This window comes from Rhinolophus sinicus, linkage group LG01, assembly GCF_036562045.2.
Source record: "Rhinolophus sinicus isolate RSC01 linkage group LG01, ASM3656204v1, whole genome shotgun sequence".
NCBI classification, from domain to species: domain Eukaryota; kingdom Metazoa; phylum Chordata; class Mammalia; order Chiroptera; family Rhinolophidae; genus Rhinolophus; species Rhinolophus sinicus.
In genome coordinates, this window is record NC_133751.1 from 68,845,994 (window position 1) to 68,860,216 (window position 14,223).

At 46.8% G+C, this 14,223-nt stretch overlaps 1 protein-coding gene across 4 annotated transcripts in view; it reads right to left on the bottom strand.

The window, feature by feature from the left end:
• BOC (BOC cell adhesion associated, oncogene regulated) overlaps positions 1-14,223 on the bottom strand; it is a 72,668-nt gene that overhangs the window by 53,942 nt on the left and 4,503 nt on the right. The window lies entirely within an intron of this gene.

Below are 14,223 nucleotides of genomic sequence, written 5' to 3' on the forward strand. Positions count from 1 at the left end.
TAACAAAGAAGGTATTTGACCAAGTGTTCAGTTACTCTGTGTGAAACAATGTATAGGTATTAGCTAGTCTAACCTCTAAGCAACTCTGTGAGTAGGTAGTATTGTCAATTTCATTTTACAGATGTAGAAATTGAGGTTTAGAGAGATTAAGCATCTTGTTTAAGCCAAAGATTCAAAACCGGGGCTATCTGCTTCCCTTGCCTGCTGGTCTTGGCGTCTGTCCTTGGTAGATTCAAGCAGGTATACAATGAACTATTTTCAAAAAAAAAAAAAAAAGGAACCTAAAAAGGCTGAAAAGACAACAACATCAGTCTGAGCGGCAGTCGTCACTAGCCACCACATTTCAGGAGGGATCAGGTTGGCAAATCCCACAATGAACTCTGCGTCCAGCTCCTGAAGATGTGTTGTCCCCCTCCCCACCCAGCGTCAGTCCTGAGGTCTGAATACTTAAATCTCATCCAGAAGTTGGCAGCAGCGCTCTGAGTCTGGACCCAAGTTATATGCACTAGCATGTAGTGAGAGACAAAAAAATTCTTCTACTTCTTAATCTGGCCTCTTTTATCTTCCTTGTTATTAGGTTGGTGCACAAGTAATTGCGGATTTTGCAATTATTTTCAACCTTTTAAACCGCAATTACTTGTGTACCAACCTAACAGATCAGAGGTTCCCAACCCTGGCTGCATAGAAGAAGCATCTGGGAACACTAAAACACACGGATGCCTGGGCAGCACCTCAGACAAATTAAGTCAGAGCCTCTGGAGGTGGAGCCAGGCATCAGTATTTTTAAATCTCTTTCCTGGAAACTGTAATGTGTAGCCAGGATTGGGAAGCACTGGGTATCTCTGCCATGGCTCCTAGGGTCATTTTGATTAGGAATGTCTGCCAGAAATGCCCTGATGGTACTGGATGCCACGGTTGGAATGGAGACTTTTGCATAAAAATGTTCCCTACTATATTATTTTAAAGAAATTCTTGTCATTTTTAAAGCTATTTTTTTCCCCTCCTCACAAATTTAATATCTTAATATGTTTTAAGGAATAAAACATTTTCTCAAAGCTTCTCTGAGATTTTCCCCATTATTTTCTGGACTTTCAGATTCCTAGTTTTCTCCTCTTCACATAGAAATAAAAACCCAAGAGGAGGCCACCATGGCCAAGATGTCCCACTTTGGAGGCCAAGAGAGGCTCCACAGCAGCAAACGAGATACTCAAGCAGGTCCCTGGACCCAATCTCCCCTGCCACAGAGGCCACCAGCACTTACTTCTGGGAGGTTAACAGGAGACCAGAAGTTTTCCAAGCATACGAGGTCGGACAATTAAGTTCGCAAACTCATCCTAGAAAAAGTGATACATACCTCATTGCTGAATGTCACTATGGTCACCTTCGAAGTACTCCCCTTGGGAAGCTAAGCACCAATGCCAAAGCCTAGTTCACCCTTCAATGCAATTTTGCAACTCTTTTTCTGGAATGGCCTTCAGAGCTGTTGTCGTATTTACCCTTGATGTCCTGAATGTCATCAAAATGTCTTCCTTTCACTATTTCCTTTATCTTCAGATAAAGAAAGAAGTCATTGGGGGCCAGATCAGGTGAGTAGGGAGGGTGTTCCAATACAGTTATTTGTTTACTGGCTAAAACCTCCCTCACAGACAGTGCTGTGTGAGCTGGTGCATTGTCGTGATTCAAGAGCCATGAATTGTTAGTGACAAGTTCAGGTCATTTTCATCTAACTTTTTCATGCAGCCTTTTCAGCACTTGCAAATAGTAAACTTGGTTAACTGACCAGTTGGTACAAATTCATAATGAAGAATCCTTCTGATATCAAAAAAGGTTAGCAACATCGTTGCAACAAGTTCACAAACTTAATTGTCAGACCTCCTATGTACATTTTAAGGCTTGTACGTCAAAACCTGAAATACCATCAGTGATTTCCTTAACAAAGCCAGGACAGTTTCCAGGGACTCACAGACCACCAGGAAGTAGAACAGGTGTTGGCCACTCAGGGGTCCCACATCTACTTAATACCAGGTCGCATCAGAGGGCTTTGCCGTCACTGGTATCAGCTTTTTGACATCCCAAAGGGTTTACAGTTCAGCCTCTAGCTTCTGGCCTTCCCCAAGGAGATTTTCAGTTTGGTCCCGAGACAGCTCCCCACCCCCACCTTAGAGACGTGGGTCCCACCCAGCCCCTCCCTGCTCTGTGGCCCTCCCACTCCAGGAATGAAGCTGCTATGCCCAACATATACCCAGACTGGTTTCATCTCTTTCCAAATCCATTTTGTGTCTTAACTTCTGCCAAGAATAAAAATTAAAACACTCACACACATCATGCATGTATGGGATGGGAGGTCAGAGCTGGAAGTTTAAACTGAAAAAGGCCAGGCAGATAGTGGGAGGGGCAGGTTGTTGATGAAAGTCAGGGTCTGGAGACTTCCCGGGGGTCTGGGGTGTCTGTCGTGGGCCTTGGCACACCCTGCCTGAGGTCCCTGCTGGCGACACACAGGGTCAGATCTGAGGGGAATTGTTGGCGGCATCTCTCCTCATGGTCCTCAGGCACCCCATTTCATACCCTTTAAACCCCCCAGCCCTGCCCAGAGGGGCATCGAGCAGCTGAGCTGCCAGTACTCCAAAGGCCGGAAGTGAACCCCCTTCCCCAAACTTGGAGGAGCCTGTTCCTTGCCAACTCCACATGAATAAAACAGTACTTTGGAATGACACACAGGCTCTGGCGGTGCAGGCGGCTTGCAGGCTGCTTGTGGCCACCCAGAAAAAAGGGTCTGGAGCTGCAGGCTCCGTTCTCAGAATCCTATCCCACCACACCCAGGGGCTGCAGACGCCTGAATCTGGGAGCCAGACAGACAGCAGCTCTAATCCAGCTCTCTCCTGTTCCCTCCTGGCAAAACCAGGAGCCCGTGCACCATAGAATGATCACGCCTGAGGCTTCACCCACTCAAGATCCCCCAGGGTTCATACAATGGCCCCTTACTCAACTCTGAATCCCACCATCTGTCCCCCACCTCCCCTCAAATGGTGAACTAAGCACTCACATTACTTATACCTGTCCAGCTGGAACCCTCCCTGACTCATGGAATCACGTGCCTTACTTATTGAACCGCCATTCAATACGAGGCTCTGGGAATCCAAAGGTAAAGTTCAAAGTTTCTCTAAGAGCTCAACATCTGGTAGGGAGTAACACAGAAACATCTCAGTGCACTGTGCAACAAATAGGGTGTGCTTTCCTTTCCAGCCATCGTTAGAAGGGGTGGGAAGACTGGATTACACTTTCTTTGGAAAGAGTAACCTGTGGCATCCATCCTTGTCCCATCTGGCATAGTAATGAAAACAAAGTAGTATTTTTTTAAAAAACCCTTTTGTTTGTCTTGATAATTGTTAAGACAATGGGTATATTGGGTTCATGATACTCTTCTTTCCATTTTTATGTGTTTGAGTTTTTAAATAAACAGATAATAATGAAACTTGTGTTTTTCAATAGGATTACTAGAAAAAGATCCTCCCAAACCTTCCTAATCCTGCATCAACTTCCAGGAGCCCCCACCCCCACCCCCTACCTACCTGATGTCCTCTCAGTTAAGCCAAATAGCACTATTAGGCAGGTTTCAGCTACTGCCCAGGTTCTGCTGGGTGAAGGTTGTGTACTCCCTCTTTGATGCTCAAAGGCTCCCCAGTGTTGGACCAAAGAGGCAGCCCTACCCCTGAAAGGGGACTGCTGGCTGCAGCCCAGAGGAGACCCTGAGGAGCCCATCACCCCGGCTCTCTGGCTCAGACCTGAAGCCAGCTGGCTGCCCCCATCCCCTTAGCTTCCTTTCTGGGGCTTCCCTGTCTAGGACGGGCCTTCCCCAGGACCCTGAGCATATCTTACCAACAACACATCCCCAACTGACACTGGCTTTTCCCTGACTGCAGAACCAACCAAAAGCATGGGCCTCGAGGTCCAGGTAGAAGACCACTACTTTCCTCTGGGCCTCCATTTCTCTACTGATAACGTTCTCAAATATACTATACCCACAAAACTCTTTCAGTAGCCAAATCCTCCCAGAATATGGGCTCTTGGGAAAGAGTTACAAATCAGCAGTTTATTTCAAGCCAAAGTAATAATGAACCTGATGATAATAATGGTGAACACCTAGCACTTCCGAGCCAAGCACTCTTCCAATGAGAGAACGTAGGTAATGCATTTCAATATGGAACGACCTCTTGTTTGGATGTGGGAATCTAGGTTATCAGCATCTTAAGGGCAGCAGGCACAGTGCTCAATAGTCTGTTGACTGAGCAATGGAAAGGTTACGAACATTCTTTAACGGGCCCATGTGGAAAATACCTGAAGAGGCATGTATAGCTTATGGCAGGCTATTTGGATAATCAGAAACAGCTCAGTGTGAAACCTCTGCATGGGCATCTTGAGTCTCAGCAGGTGGCATTCTTCACACTGAGGAGACAGGCCAGAGCCCCCCCAGCCCAGGGAAGAGAAACACACCTCATTTTCTCTGAGATGTGTTACTCTTCCATCCAGACCACGGACATATGCGCTGGCATTTTGGTTCATTTCCTTGTGTGGGGAAAATGAGTCCTGCCTGCCTAACAGTCCATCTCATCAGGGCATGCTGTTCTGTACTTCCTGACCTGGACAGCATGTAGAAAAACTTAGCTATTACGGAGCCTCCCTGTGCCACTGCCACGAAGGCTGGCTTTTTCTAGAGAGGGGAATAGGGTGGCGGTGAGTAAAATTGGGACCCTGCCCTGGTTTCTACAGATTATCCTGAAGAGAAAGTACTAGTGAAGACTCAGGCTACCCCGGACACTTGCCAAAGCTGCCACATGGAGCAAGGCCCACACTGCGTCCCTGTGCACGCTGCTCCAAAGGTGACCACACCACTGAAGGTTTCCCACAGCCCTTTCTGCACAGAATGCCATTTCTTATGCTAAAGGTGATTTTTTTTAATGTATCACAAATATAAACTTATATTTGTATAAATATAAAGGCTATTAATAAAATCAGCCTTTCTGAGATTCCTCCCCTCTCCGTCCCCCTCCACCCTCCCCCCGCCACACACACAAATCAAGAGGAGAAAAACCCAAATAATTTGTCAGATCACATATTTATCTTTTGGTTCAGAAAACGTGGTCCCTGCTTCTAGCTACACACTATCTGGCATGTACATACCTACAGAAGCCAGTCTAGGATTCTTTCTCAAGACTCACATGTATCTCCTGGGAACAGAACGTGAGGAGGTGATTTAGCGGGTAAGGCTGGATTTGGTAAAGGACACAGGTCCACAGTCACAGGGTTCTGCTACTTTCTATCCTCTGCCTCCCCAGGCAAGCTGAGGCAAGGGCCAAGGCTTCTGGAAGCATTGATGGTCAGCCTTCCAGACTCTGGAGTTAGACCCAGGAAGCCAGGGCTCCAGGAAGCTCAAGCCTGATTCCAAAATTAACAACAAAAGCAAAGATGGCTGGCCTGTAGAGTGTCATCCCCTGAAGAGTTTAAAGAGCTTTGAACACTCCATCATTAGTGCTCGGTCTTGGTGACAAATCTGGGACAGGTATTAGTAGTCTGCACTTACACAACGGACAACTAGACAGAGCCACTGCATGGCAGCCAAGAGCTGTCAGTGAGTCCCTGGCCACGCTACAGATGGGAGGGCAGACTAGGCGAAGAAAGCAGAGAGAAAGAGGAGGACATGGATCTGGGTCATCAGCATGGAATTTCCACTTCCCAGGGGGTCCAGTGAGTCTTCCTCCTCTTTCAGGCTGAACTCTGACACACCTGGCTGGTGTCCGCCACTTTGAGAAGGTACCAGCTGGCCTCGGGCTGTGTTTATTCCAAACAGGAAGCAATGGAAGCGGGGGTCTAAACTTTTCAGTCCCTGCTGCTCCCCAGAGTTGGAAATCTCTCTACCTAGTACACCCCCTTTCCTCAGCCCCTGGAACGTTTCAGCTTGGTTCAACTAGATGACCCACGTGACCCCCTCTTTCACATGCACTTTCCTCTCCTCTAACTAGGGTCCAGTGTTGGAGCGGGCTTGAAGGAGCCCTTCCTGCTGCTCCTGTTGTAAAATCCACCACCTACCCCCGCAGAGCCTCACTGTCTACAGCGACTGCTGAGTGCACTGAATAGTGAGGTTCCAGCCACCAAATTCCCAAAGAATCCTAGTTAGTGAGGCTGACTCCACAAAGCAGTACCTCTTGGCAGGGGAAAGGTTCGCATCCTCTTTGCACCTGATGGGTCTTCCTCTTGAATGACCACAAAACAGGCCCCAGGGCTCAATCAGTCCCAGGACTCAGCACAGACACTGCTGGAACCTGGGCTGTGCTGACAGCAGCAACTTCACAGGCTGGGGGACCTGTGGCCCACACCGCACCGGATGTGGTGCGACAGAGGGCTGCTGCCGGGGAAACTCACTTCCCCACCGCTAGTCCGTGGCTCCAAAGCAAGTAAAACAAACTACCGAGGAGGAAGGCAAACAGCCCGTGAGCTCCTCTTGTCTCTCTGTTTGGGAATGGGATGGGAAGGTCTGCACAGCTGACACTTCCAGATGTGGAACCAAAACACAGGCAGCTCCTGACAGTTTACCAGCCTGAGCTAAACTCCAGTAGCACCAGGGCCAGGCCTGTTCTACGGTGAAGGAAGGGCACTGCAGACTCGGGGCAGGTAGGTCTCAGCACATGGTTCTGGGCTTCTTTGCTGGTTGTACGTGTGTGGAGAGGGCATGTGGGGGAAGGACATGTCTGAGACAGGAGGAGGTTGCTCAGTGAAAGAAGCCAATCTGGAAAGACTATATCCTGAACAATTCTAACTCTATGGCATTCTGGAAATGACAAAACTATGAAGATAATAAAAAGAGCAGTGGTTGCCAGGGATTTGGGAGAGGAAATGAGGGAGAGCCGAAGAAGTGGAACATGGGATTTTAGGCAGTGCAACTATTATTCTGTATGATACTGTAATGGTGGATACATGTCATGCATTTGTCAAAACCCATCGGATGTATATATAATGCAAAAAGTGAGTCTTAATGTAAACTCTGGGCTTTAGTTAATAACAATGTGTCAACATTGGCTCATTAGTTGTAACAAATTTGTTACACTAACATAAGATGTAATAGAGGAAATTGGTGGGGAGAGAGGGATGTGTGGCAACTCTGTAATTTTCACTTAATTTTTTCTCTAAATCTAAAATTGCTTTTTTAAAAAAGCCTATTAATTGTTTTATTTATTTATTTATTTTTTTTTGAGAGGAAAAAACCTGGAGGAGGAGGAGGAGGTTAGGGCCATTCTTCAGCTCCCAGAGATGCTGTAGATATTGGGTCTGGGGCTCTTGGTAGTGTCATTTCTCAGACACATTTGTTGTCAGCACAAGACTTCTTGGGATCTTTATCCCTATTTTTCTTCTTCCTTAGCTTCTAAATCTAGAACCAAGTCAGAAATGACTGAGACGCCTTTTGAAGTCAGGTCTATGCCCTCTGGGCAGACATCCAAACATGCTATTCCTTGTACTTACACGCTTCTCAACTCTCCCAGAGCAGAGACCATCTCTAGGGCCTGCGTGCCTAGTAGGGGCCCTGACCCCAACAAGCCCTCATGCGTGTGGAGACGTGAACTGTGCTTGAATGCATCCCATGTTCTTCCCATCTCTGGCTCGTGGCTGCAAACCAGGTTTAACAGAGCTCCGATTCAACTCAGGTAACTGTGCTAACAGAAAGGGAACAATGCAGGGGGTGGTACAGGCACATTGAGGAAGGCCCAGATGAACAACTGCACTATGTACTCTTTTTTTGTTAATTAGTTTCAGGTGTACAAAACAATGTAATAGTTAGACATTTATCAATTATATCCCTCACACAGTGAGAATCCTCTTCCCCCCATTTACTACCCCTCTGATATCGCATACAGCCGTTACATTTCCACTGTCTCTATTCCTAATGCCTCAGGGATGATGTAGATGCCTGATCACTGCGCTGTACACCTGAAGCTGAACAATAATGAATGTCAACTACAATTATATATATATATATATATATATATATATATATATATATATATATATATATAGTTACAAGAAGTGGAGTACACTGTGTACTCTTGGGGTGGGGGGGTGAGGATGTGCCGGGCTTCTCTGCATCTCCTAGCCAGGCCTAGCACCGTGCCAGGCATGAAGTAGATGTCCAATTAATTTTTCTCGAGTGATGCGAAAGGGTCAGAGGGGCATCCATTCTTACGTTCCCCTTACAGGTGGAACAGCTGGCACACCCACAGACATTTCTGAAGTCAGTCACCTTGAGAGAGGACCTGGGCTATGTCTGCTGCGGCCTAGCACACCGCTTCCTGGCTGTTCTAGAACATTCTAACATTATTAGAATTCTCTTTCTCACATACTCCCCATGTATATACCCAGAATGTATTTTTCTTACATAATTCTGTATGTAGTTATTTCATATTCTTTGAAACTCTTATTACACCCTTTCTGAGATTCAGGAGAGCCATGCAGACTAGTGTTGGGGAAAAAAATAAGCATGAGCAGAGATTACACACCAGATTCTATTCTAGGCACTGGGAAGAGAGCGAGGGACAAAACCAAGTCCCCGATCTCATGGATCTTTCACTCTAGAAGGTGAGCAGGCAATAGGCAAATGAACAACTAGAACTACGTCGGGAGGATAACGATGAGGAAAAGGACGTTAGGTTGAAGGGAGAGAGAATGGTGACGGGAATGTGATTTAATAAAGGGCGGTCAGGCAGGGATCTGAGTGATGAGACATCCAGGGGAAAGAGCCTTCCAGGAAGACGGCACAACAAGCGCAAGGCACCTGAGAAGGGCGGTTGCTCAGCTAGCTGGAGGAGCAGCAAAGGGTGGGGCTGAGGGCTGCCATGGAGAGTTCTGGCTTCTCTTTTGGACGTTGTCACTGACTTCTCTGTGGAGAATGGACCGTGGGGTAGGTAGATCAGGGGAGTGGAAGCAGGGGAACACTGGGGGAAGCTACGGCAATAATCCAGGTAAGAAACGTTGATGGAAGACTAGGGTGGTGAGAATTTGCAAGATTCTAGATATATTTTAAAGGTAAAGCCAAATACCATTTGAGAACATAAAGCAGAGTGTGAGAGAAAGAACAGAGCCAAAGATGACTCGTAGGTTTGTGGCCTAACTGGTAGCATGAGTGATGCTGAATTGGGGAAGAAACAGAGGAGAAGGCTGGGTGGGAATTCCTTCCCAATGACCAGGGCTGAGGACAACTACCTAATAGGTGCACGTGGTGCTGGCCTTGCCCCACGGTGGGCTCCTCTCTCTCCGTCTTCTCATTCCTTTATCTCTGCAGACCTGGAGCCAGGGGGGGTTCCATTCCTTGAACCAGTGCAGCCTTCCACCTACTCAACTCTCTAGCTGCCCAATCCATCAATAACCCTCCTTGCATTCTTTCCCCTTCTCTCCTTTGCTAATAACAGCCACCTTCTAACGAATGCTCACAATGCACTTTATACGCATCTGGCTTCCTCTTTGCAACAACCTTAAGAAACTGGGGTCTCTGTTTAGTTTATATAATTAACCCAGGGTCATACACCTACCATGTTTCCCCCAAAATAAGACCGGGTCTTATATTAATTTGTGCTCTGAAAGATGCATTAGGGCGTATTTTCAGGGGATGTCTTATTTTTTCATGTACAACAATCTACATTTATTCAAATACAGTCATGTCATCTTCTTCTGGAGCATCGTCATAACATACTAAATGCGTCCATCTGGCTGACAATCTTAACTAGGGCTTATTTTCAGGGTAGGTCTTATTTTATGGGGAGACACGGTAGCAATTGGCAAGGCAAGGGTTCACACACAGGCCTGTCAGGTTCCAAAGCCTCTCCCTTAACCAAGATGCTACACAATCTCTAACCTAAAAGTGGCTCCAGAAATACTACTCCATTCTGGAACAACCATCTTTCTCCAGCACCTCACTCTTTTCCTAATAAGATTCATTCCAGATTTCAGTCCTCTCAGGTGGGGTCTCCCAGGTACTCCCCAGACTCCTCTGTTCCTTCCTCTCTCAGGAAGCAATTTAACTAGGATCCTCCTGCCATGAGATCTTCTCCTCTCCCAACTTCTGCAGGACCCTGAGACCCTTCGTTGCTTCTTCTCACTAGAGAAGGAAAAGCGGCTCATCTGGAGTGATCTGGAAGGGTCTCTGGCAACAGGACCAAACCACCTCCAGTCTAAGCTCCTGCCCTTAGAAAAAAGAAACACACCACAGAAGCAGATGCAGCTCTGGTGCCTAGACTTGGACCTCTGGTCAGTTCCTTAGACTGTCCTATCTCCTAACTCGTCTTGGGTGGGCACAGATGGCAGGGGCCTTAGGCTTTTGGGGTGAGTAGGAACATGTTGAATCAAAAGTGTTCCCTTGTGCCATCTCATTGCCTCCTAATAGTGCTCTGACGAGGTAGCTTGCAAGGACAGAGAAATAAAGGTACAGAGAGTTTTCATGACTTCCTCTCAGTTACCCAACTAGTTAGTCACATATTTATATCTTAAACCCCAGTGTCCTCACACTCTACACACCCACACACACCCACCTAGAACATCCTAGCTATAGGTTTTCCACATTTGTTAAAGAAAAACAAAGAACTGAGGGTAACTGTCCTCCACAGACAAATCTGCACCACTCTCTTCAGCCAGGAGGGAGAGATGTGTTTCGCTCTTCTGCAGGTAAATGCCTGTAGAATTCTTTCTGCTGGCTGCCCTATGAGTATTTGCCTGGAAGGTACCATCTCCTGTCAGTTACCTGTCTGTCAAAGCTGCGACTTCCTTCCTCAGGGTATTTTTCTGTACAAGCTGCCACTTCTCCTGACCAGTAAAAGTATCTGCTGGGCCAAACGCCTTCTCCCACTCACCCCACCCAGGCCACAGAGGACCTGCTTGATCAGACTTGCAGACACCTGAGGAGCAAATGGATTCAGCTGGCATCTGTAGTGAAGCAGAGATTCAGGGAGCCAATTCAGATGATGTCCCAGAGGGGGAAAAAAAAGTCAGGAGACATGTTCTGAGATGAGACTCAAGATGGAGGCAGCTTTCAGCACTGCTTTCAAAGTCTGACACAAGCTGTGCCACAAAGCCTGGCTGCTTCACGCTGCTGCAGCTGAGCCAGCCAGAAACTTCCAGCTGTGGTCCCAGGTGGCAGGTCACACCTCTTAAGGCGAGTCCCACCAAGGCTCCCACCTGACTCTTACGCTTAGTTGTAAAAGAAATAGTTCCCCAAAGTTAAGGGGACTCTGCTTTGGGGGAGAGATTGAGCTTGTGTTTTTTGTGTTTTTTTTTGGTTTGTTTGTTTTTTTGCCTTCAAATCCTGAGTGTTGGAGTCAGCAGCCCTGCAATGAAATTGCGGCTTTGCCACTTACTATGTGACCAGAACAAGTCACTACACTTACTGAAGCGTCAGCTCCCTTATCTGCAGACTAGGATCATAATGTCCCTCCACATGGGACTGCTGGGGGACTGCAGACGTAATGCTCGTAGTGCTTAGCACAGGGCTGGCACACAGTAGGTGCTCACAAAATGGCGGCTCTCATTCACATCACCAGGCAGTACCACCTGCCTCGTGGGCACTGAGATTCCCCAATCTCAGCCTGCCCTCTGGGTCCATGGCTGATGCTCTGAGTGACAGGGTGAGAATACTAATTCTTCCCTCCCCTGATGAAGGGTACCTGCTGCTTGTGTGCGCTCACACTCTCTGGAGAAAGGCTCCCCCCAGAAACACAAGCCTTCGTTTGTAAATTCAGAGGAAGAAAAATTAACTCCATCACCGCCTTCAGCAACCTGCTCCATTCTTTTCACCCCAACTCAAGACCTTTGTGGTGTTTCTGTGACAGGGGATTGGTTGCCAACCTTGTTGTTCCCTTTGGGCAGGAGAGCCGAGCTCCCCCACCCCTCCTCTCTCCCATTGTCAAAGACCACCCAGTGAAACTTGCTGGCAAGCTGCCACTGTCCAGACAGGCGACAGCTAGGCCTAACTAACTACCCAGCCTCCATCCCTGCAACAGAAGGCTATAGAACCCATAGCACCTGACTGTGGGGCTTTCACCTGGAGCTGCTGCGGCCAGCACGACTGCAGACCACCAACGGTGTCAAGGAAGGGCTGCAGGTGACTGCTTCCAAGGCCTGCACGTTGGAAGAGCCATTAGAACCTAACACGTGGCTAAAACAGTTGATTTTTATATAACTTGTTCACTACAAAACATCCATTCATAATGACAAGAGGTAAACAGCTGTGAATTTCCATCATTTCATGTGGTCTTACTTGCCAAAGAGGGCACTGTGCTCACTGACTGCAGTATGAAATCCCCTTCACGAGGGCACAGGTACATAAAAAGTAAGCGCTACCATCACACCATGGTGGGATGATCATTATTAGACAGAAAGCAGAGTCAAGTGGGGGAGACGATTCGTGAAATAATTAGGAGCAGCCTCTGCTTTCACAGAAAAGTAATAAACCCAGACTCCCCCACCTTCCAATTTTCCTCTCCAATTAACTGTGACCCATACCTAATAAACCTGCTGGGATTGTAATGTTAGGTAAGTTCAGACTAGTAAAGGCACTTGGCTGGGACTAATCTGGAAAAATACTGGCCGGGCCAGGGAAGGCGGGGGAGGGCTCTCCTCAAGAATCCAATTCCAGCCCAGCCTGGGGGGCCCTCCAAGGCCAGCTGCTTCCACATACCCTCCTCCTCTTACCTGCATGCAGTTCCCATTCTGTGTGAGTTACCTCCCAGCAGCTAAGGAGGTTCCGGGTAACTGGAGAGTCCAGCGACTTCTATTTGTTCCTAAAATAAATATCCCCTCACTTGCTACTCTGGGAATAATTTCAGAGCCACGCAAACCTACCCAAGACAGTAGAGCAAAGGGCAAGTGGAACTGAAAGGTAAAAAGCTGAATTTAGGCATATAGTTCTAGACTTCTCAACTAAAATCTGACATGGAGGAGAAAGAAAAAAAAAATGGCACATTTCCCCTTTTTTCCCTGAAAGCTATTCAGTAATTGGTTTTAGAAACTTGTCTAAGATTCACATTTCTGAGATTCTGTAGTCAACGCAATGCAGAGATTCTAGTTTTTAACTTCCCTAAAATTAAAACAAAAACGCTACTCTGAATGTAAAATCTCCTATCTCGAGAATAATTCAGTCCATCATCCGCTGAGGAAAAGTAAGTTTTCAGGGATAAAGTAATGAACACATATGGGCAGAGGTAAAAAAACCATTTCAGTATTTCCGGTCCCATCTCTGCCTGTAAGACTTAGCCTGAGGTATTGACTCTCTTCCCTCAAGGAGCCTTTCCTAATTGATCCAGTTCATGTACTTTAACACTAAAGTTTGTATTGTATTGCTCTGCATTTCCCTTCGCTTCAGTAATGGGATTCTGAGCGACGTGGGCTCTGGGATAGAGCCCAGGCACAGAGCAAGTACTCGATAAAAGCTTGTGGAAAGTATGAAGCCTCCAATCTACACACATGTCATCAACCTCATCTTGTCCAATGCTGCCCAGACTCATTTTAGAGGAGAATAGTTCCCTGCCATAATTTCTTCCGCACTGGTCCTTTCGTGTTATTTTTTATTCAACTCTACTTAGCCATATTATGTACTTTCCTGTTACTAACCAGAACTAGTTGAGACTTTCCTCAACATTTTCTCTGGCAACCAAATTAAGTTGACTGTGTATTATTGGCTCTGATCTTTCTCCTATGATTTCCTCTTACTGCCCAATAATCCTGTCCCAAACATCAAAGGCCTTCTTTGAAGATAAGGCCAAATTCACCATTAGGAAAAGAGAAATTATTTCCTAACTTTATTTCAGAAGATGGAACGACGCAGAATCCCTCTGGGTTTTGGGAGGTAAACACTGCCCGGTACATCAGATCACAAGCCATTGGCTGTAATACCACTGAGAGAGACATAAACACAGGGCTTTCCTCACCCAAATCTAAGCAGGACTTTTCCATAGCAGTCTTAGACTCCAAATCCCATAGTAAGTGGTTTGTATCCAACATGTTGAACAGTTTGCTTCAGGAAAGGAGGGTTCACACGGTCACCCGAGGGGAAAGAGGCCACAGGCTCTGACTAAAACAGTATCTGAGCCAACCTAAAACCACCATGTTTAGTCCACATTCCATTCAAGCTGGACTCTTCCAACAGAAAAGGATGAGAAACAATCTATCTTCAAGCAGCAACACAAAACATGA